Source organism: Gossypium arboreum, chromosome 11 (assembly GCF_025698485.1).
Source record: "Gossypium arboreum isolate Shixiya-1 chromosome 11, ASM2569848v2, whole genome shotgun sequence".
Taxonomy (NCBI): Eukaryota; Viridiplantae; Streptophyta; class Magnoliopsida; order Malvales; family Malvaceae; genus Gossypium; species Gossypium arboreum.
In genome coordinates, this window is record NC_069080.1 from 63,363,456 (window position 1) to 63,371,030 (window position 7,575).

The 7,575-nt window shown below is 33.5% G+C and overlaps 2 non-coding genes across 2 annotated transcripts; one reads left to right on the top strand and one right to left on the bottom strand.

Annotated features, from left to right (window-relative positions):
- Window positions 1-4,012: 4,012 nt before the first annotated feature.
- Window positions 4,013-4,118, bottom strand: LOC128284560 (small nucleolar RNA R71). Its single transcript, XR_008274984.1, has one exon. It is a non-coding gene; the product is annotated as a small nucleolar RNA R71 (small nucleolar RNA).
- Window positions 4,119-6,339: 2,221 nt separating this feature from the next.
- LOC128284751 (small nucleolar RNA R71) lies at window positions 6,340-6,444 on the top strand. Its single transcript, XR_008275173.1, has one exon. It is a non-coding gene; the product is annotated as a small nucleolar RNA R71 (small nucleolar RNA).
- Window positions 6,445-7,575: the final 1,131 nt, after the last annotated feature.

A 7,575-nucleotide genomic window follows, 5' to 3' on the forward strand; every position in this document is an offset into this window, starting at 1 on the left:
ACCCATGCTACATGTCATGTATGCAGAATGTCATGCCAATATTTGAATCAAACAATCACAGTCAAGTCATTCGTATCACCAACATATATTCACAATCAAATCCGTCAACCACACAGTCCAAGTCAGTCACTTGCCCACAAGGGCAAAATAGTCATTTAACACCCTAGAGGCAAAATGGTAATTTTACCCCACAAGGGTATCTCAGTAATTCTACCCTATAGGGGTATTTTGGTAATTCTACCCTACAAGGGTATTTTGATAATTCTACCCTACAGGGGTATTTCAGTAATTCTACCCTATAGGGGTATTTTGATAATTCTACCCTACAGGGTTATTTCAGTAATTCTACCCTACAATACAAGGGTATTTCGGTAATTCTTCCCTACAGGGGTATTTTGATATTTTACAAATCGAGATTATTTCGATAATTTCACAAATCAGGGGGATTTTGGTAATTTTACAAGCCAGGGGTATTTTGGTAATTTTACAAACCAGGGGTATTTTAGTAATTTTACAAACTAGGGGTATTTTGGTAATTTTACTGATCGAGGGTATTTTGGTAATTTTGTAAACCAAGGGTATTTCAGTAAATTTATAAATCGAGGGTAAAACGGTAATTTTGTAAATCGAGGATAAAACGGTAATTCTGTAAGTCGAGGGTAAAATGGTAATTCTATAAATCAAGGGTAAAACGGTAATTCTATAAATCGAGGGTAAAACGGTAACTCTGTAAATCGAGGGTAAAACGATAATTTTGTAAGTCGAGGGTAAAATGGTAATTCTATAAATCGAGCGTAAAATGGTAATTTTGTAAATCGAGGGTAAAATGGTAATTTTATAAATTGAGGGTAAAATGGTAATTCTGTAAATCGAGGGTAAAATGGTAATTCTGTAAATCGAGGGTAAAACGGTAATTCTATAAATCGAGGGTACTTTGGTAATTTTACAATTTGAAGGCATTTCAGTAATTTGGTAAACTAAAGTATTCTAAACAATGATAACAATACGAATGGGCCTAAAGCCTATTCTTGGCCCAAATGGGCCCACACGCTCTTGTGGCCCTTTTAGCCCAAATCTAGCCACAAATATGAGGTTCACCTAGCCTAGTCTAATATTTACTACACAATCAAATAACTTATCCAATTGGGCCTGTAGGCCCATTGGGCCCACATGACCCCTTTCGGCCCATCGCGGCCGGAAGTAGCCATCCTACAGCTAGAGTAGCGAGAAAATACACACCTGATTGGCGACTGGAGTTAATCCACGCTCCGAGCACTCTTAGCAGACGCCCAACCCAAACGAGCATGCCATAAAGTGAAAGGGATCAGCCAAGAAAGGTACCTCTACTCTCCTCATGGTTCTCTCTATTTAAAGCCAGCTTCGCATCCCCTCTTATGTTAGTTTCCCAATGTGGTATCCCTCCAACATCAGAGTTTAAACTCAACCCCAACTCTTGCCGTCCCAACATAGCAAAATAAATGCTCTTTGATTGCCATGAGTTTCGAACCCTGGACCTCATTGCCAACTCTATGATGCCACCTTCCTACCTCTTATGTGGCGCTACTTTTCCACTGGACCACAAGGATTTTTGTGTCATTTATTTAACACAATAATTTAAAAGGCCCTCATCCAAGCATCTAGGTTTTTTTTTCACTTAATACCAAAATTTTTGCTAAAGCCCAAGTTTGAACCCAAGATTTCTCCAACACTTCTCAGGGCTATTAACCACTAAAGCGGACATTTAATTGTGTCATTTCATTGCACAACTAAATACCTAAATACAACCTCCTTACGGACCCACACTCAAGGCCCAATACTTCTAAGCCCAAATTCAGGGTGTTACAAAAATGATATTTATTCATACGAACTTACCTCGATGAATAGAGCATAAAAATGAAGTCGATTAATCCGAGGCTTTAGCTTTTCCCTAATCTAAGTATGTACGTGGTCTATCTTAATATGCACTACCTAAGCTTGTCAGACCAAAAAACCCTAAAAATGGTTTTCTCTTCTTCAAATTTTGGTGAAAAAATCAACTAAAGAAGATGATACCTTTGTTTATGTTATTTTAGTTTTAATTTATTTATTAAATTACCAAATTAGCCTTTACCATTAACCTTAAAAATCATTTAAATTGTGTCGATAAAGGTCCACTAACATTTTGAATGATTTAATTGCCAAATAAGTCCACTCACTTTAGAGTTTCATAGCTAATTGATACCTTTAACTAATAGAACTTTACTTTTGCACCTTTTACGATTTAGTCCTTTTTACCTAATTAAGCATGAAAACGTCAAATTTTCTTAACAAAATTTTAATATGAGCCTTCTAACATCTCATAAAAATTAAAATAATCATAAAATAATAATTTACTCTTCAAATTTATAGTCCTAAAATCACTATTTTGATTTTACTAAAAATAGGCTTTAGCATCTAGGCCGGATTAGGGAGGTTTAGGTTTCAATCGAAGTGTTATTTTATATTATTCAAGTATTTAGTTTATTTTTTCTTTTCAGTTGACATATTTTGTTATTCCAATCAAGAGATTTATTACTTCGTTCTCCTTTGATATCAATCCACGATTATTCTAATCTTGTTTATCTTCTGATTAAATTGTGTTCTTTACATGATTTATTCGATTGAGTTAGAGGTTATGAATAACATGAGTGGCTAAATCCTTTATGGGAGATTAAAGAGTGGATAGGGATGTGACTAATATAGGATTAAGGGTTTTTTGAGAGGATTAGTTAGTATAGATTATGTGTTGTTAAACCCTAGGATTGAAAACCCTAGGAAGTTATCATAGGTTAGACGAGATCGGAAGATAAGTCGAACTAAGTAAATCATAGTTCATCCTGATTGAGAAAGTGAAGCCCGAAGATAAGCGAGTATCAACCAATTGATTAATTAATTAGAGGCTAGAAGGTAATAATTGGTTAATCGATGACTAATCCACCCTAAAACCCTCATCCGAAGTTAATTACAACCCCTGAAGCAAGTTAATCTTCCTGATTACTTTATTGATTTTAGTCGATTTTTTTTCTTATTTATTTATTTTGGTTACTTAAGTTCTCTTCGTAATCTATTTTATGATTTGTTGTAATATAGGATTTAATTAATACTATTTAGACTTATTATTGTAAAAATATTTTTAGAGATTTATTTCATTCTCCCTTGGGTGCGATCTTCGAAATACTTTCAAGTGTTTTGTTGTAAACTATACTATATTACAATTTGACTTGTGCACTTGTGGACACTCCTAATTTAATTTCTTATATTTTTGGTGTGATATTTTACTACAAATGATAAGACATTTATAGGCGATCAAGTTGTTGGAGCTATTGTTAGGGAGGTTACGACAATAAATCTAGAAAATATTTTTACAAATAATAAGATAAGTTAGAAAATTAAAACCTATAGATATGATATTTAACTTTGGTTTTTTTTTACTTTCTCTTTAGGTCATTTATGACCCGAAGCTCTAGCACTCTAATCAAATCATACCAAGATCCGGAGCAACTAATCAGGTGCAATTGTCCAACGATGAACGCTAATCCAGTCGCGGTAATTAACTTACCCTAAAAAATTCCGTTATTTGACGATCCATGAGAATAAGTAAACATTCGAAAACAAGTCCCAATGGAGCAAAAGAATGTTGAACGAGTATTCCTTACTACACTAGACGTGGTGTGAGGAAGCATCGAACGATGGATGATTAATTCCAATAATTTCGAGATAAAGACGACCACTTTCCAGATGATCAAAAAGAGGTTGCAATTCAAGGGGAACATGATGGAAGATCCTAATAAACACTTGAATATGTTTCTACAACTCTACAACACCTTCAAATACAATAGGGTATCCAATGACGTTGTGCTTCTTTGGTTATTCCCATTCTTACTATGCGACAATGCAACCAATTGGTTAGACTTATTATAAGGTCCCATTACAACATGGAATGATCTAGTGAAAAAATTTCTCTATAAAATTTTCCTAATTAGTCGAATTATTCAGCTTAGGTAAGCAATCTACAATTTTAAACAATACAAAGTTTAATCCCTATACGAGGTGTGGGAATGTTTTAAGATGATGCTACGGAAGTGCCTACATCATGGATTACAATCGTGGCTCCAAATACAAATTTTTTATAACAGTGTTGACGAACACATTAGATCTATCGTAGACAGAGCATCCAACGGATCTCTCACGTTTCATACATATGAATGAGCCTACAAAAACATTGATGATATGACTAAGAATTCATACATTATAACCTCCAAAGTCCAAGCTAGATATTATGATCAAATTCTGAAGGCTACATTGGCCATCGAAATGGCAGAGAAAAACATTTGTAATTTAAAAATATATGTTAAAACCCTTTTGCCTATTTATTCAAACCTAGTGAACTTGGATATTTGTCCTTATTTCGCGAAAACATGTTAATTTCATAGATCAAGTGTGTTTATAATTTCCTTTGTAAATATCATTCATTTTAAAAAATAAGTTATAATTTTATCTAAAACTTATTTTCATTGTTGCAGCGGAAAATAGAAGTGTTAGATTTAATTAAAAATCAATTTTCATGTGTAAGCTTATCAAATACCAATTTATGTAGTTTTTAAAACTTAATGTCATGGAAAACGTAATAGTAATCCACAAAATAGAGTCCCATGCCACAATTCAAAATTAAAATTAATACAACCCCAAAAAAATTATTAAAATTAATTTTAAAGTACTTAAAATGTGAAAATGTTTGTGAAGCTCCTCCGATAGCCGTGTTCCAAGTCTTGGCCTCGACGGTTACCTATAAAAATAGTAAACTAAGGGGTGAGCTAAAAAGCTCAGTGTGATTCTTAACTCCAGTCAACAATAATAAATAGTAAATATATCATTCAAGCCAATAAATATACAAAATATCATAAACAATACATGTTGGATTTGGTGCCTTAAATGTAGTATTTTCGTCTAAGTACACTTGTAAAGTTTTCGTACATATATGTTAATAAAATTATTCATAAATTACATTAATACTTTGTATACTTTCCTCACATGGTTTTTGCATAGAAAACAAAATGGAAGAAAATGTTGCTCATTGGTTGTTGAAATGTTTAACTAATACTAAGGAGTATTATATGGTCGGATCGTAGTACAAAAAGACAAATTGTATTAGTAGATGAACCTTAACCTATTTCAGTGTAATTGGAAATGAGAAAGCCAATTAAAAGACTAATATATTGACTATCAAGTCCAATTGGGGAGATGCCTTATCTTGAGCATCAAAGCGGACGACTCTCAAAAGATAAAGACATAAATGTGACTGATTGGACTGACAGTACATTAAATGGAACCCAAGTAGGATAGATCCTAAATCTATTTAAGGATTTATTAACTTGTGACATTCATAGTGTGGCATACCTAAATCCTGAGTGGATGGCAAACTATGTATGCTTGACTCGTACACTTTGAAGAAGTAAAAGCCTGAGTTCAAATAGATAAGGAATTGAAAGATGGTGCATTGAGTGTACGACTTCTATAGTATATAGTCTCATTCACAATAGTGAAATTCATAGCCCAAAACATGGGTAAATGATATCCTCTCATTGGCATTACATGGCTGATGAAAAGTAAACATGGCCACGGGTCGTCCATATTTGTGATGGATAATTTGATCACTATTTGGTAGTGATTGAATTTTAATGATGGAAGATGTAATGATTACCATGGGATAAAATAGAATCATATTGGGAGAATGAATATTATTCGAAAGATATCAATGATATCCTATAAGGGTAGCACACTTATGACAAGGTCATTGGATGAACACTAAGTAGTTGCTTTTGTAACGGTATGTTGTTCAGAGAGCTCAATCATAATACTATGGTGGAATGATTTTGTAACTAAATGAGTTTATGATTAAGAGGTGAAAAACCAAAACATAATTATAAATCATTTGAGCCTCAACTATAAATGTCCAATCAGTCCCTCCGGTAGCTCGATGAAACCATAAATGAATTGTGTGTTTGAATAGAAATGAATGAAATGAATAGAAAAAGAGAAATGAGAAACATTCAGGAATGATTATGGTTTTTTTTTAAAATAGAGAAATGAAATCATTTGGAAATGAATCTAGGTTTCCAAAAATGGAAAGGGTAATGGAAATGGCAATAATTTATTTGCAATTATATATGGATTACTAAAACATGATCAGAAGAATGAGTAAATTCATAAGCCTCCTCAGGTGTCTTATTATTGATAGTTTCTCCAACAGCTGCGTCAATCATCTGTCTAGTCGAAGGATTCAGGCCATTGTGAAACGTCTGACCCTGTAGCCAGAGTGGTAACCCATGGTGAGGGCATCTTCTTAAAAGGTCCTTGTATCTCTCCCATGCATCAAGAGTGTTTCTAAATTCATCTGCACAAAAGAAGAGATATCATTATGTAATTCGGCTATTTTAGCCGGGGAAAATATTTTAATAGAAAATTTTCAGTCATTTGTTCCCAAGTAGTGATTGACCCTCGTGGTAACGAGTTCAACCATTTTTTAGCTTTGTTCCACAATGAAAAAGGGAATAACCGAAGACGAATGGCATCATCAAAAGCACCATTGATTTTAAATGTATCGCAAAACTCTAAAAATTTGCCAAGTGGTTGTTTGGATCCTCATCTTGCAAACCATCAAACTGAACAAATTGTTGTATCATTTGAATTGTGTTAGGTTTTGGTTCAAAATTATTTGCAGCAACAGCGGGCCTAACTATACTTGACTCAGTTCCTGTTAAAGTAGGTTTAGCATAATCATACATAGTGCGTGGAGCAGGATCCTGATTTACCTGATCAACGACAATTGCAGGAGGTAGCGGATTTTCCTGGTTTTCATCCATTTTCTCGGTTGTGGTTTAAGTATCGTCCTCTTGCTCTTCCTCTGTGTATCTTAAGCTTCACCTTATTTCTCTTCGGTTTCTTTGAATTGTGTGATCGATCTCACTATCAAACAATAATGGTCCCGATGGGTTTCTTCTAGTAATACACTATAAAAACTTGCCAGGAACGAATAAAAGAAAAATTAGAAAAAAAATAAAAAATTTAAATTGCAAATAAAGTAAAATGGCTAAAGTAATAAAAATCGAGTGTTCCTAATATCTTAGTTCCTAGAAATGGCGCCAAAAACTTAATTCGTGATATTTGCGATAAGTTTTAAATAATTTATAAATGATTGTTCTTGAAACCAACTATTATCACGATGAAGGCAAGTGTACGTATCGAATAGTAGTATAGCATTAGCAAGACCAGATTGTTGAATCCAAAGGAACCAAGAAATCACTTTCTTTTTATTATCTAGCCTAAAAATTAAGGGAGTTGTTTATCAAAACTAATTAACTAAACTAAGGGTGAAGAGAACGAAAGTTGGGGAAAATACTTTTAGAAAATTCGATTGATTAAGACAATCCCCAAGGAAAAATCCACCTAAACTTCACTTGTTATTTGACTTTGAATCAGAGATTTATTCATTTGACTTGATCCGTAGAAATCCCTAAGTTATATTATTATCTCTCTCGAGACTAATAACGTCTAACC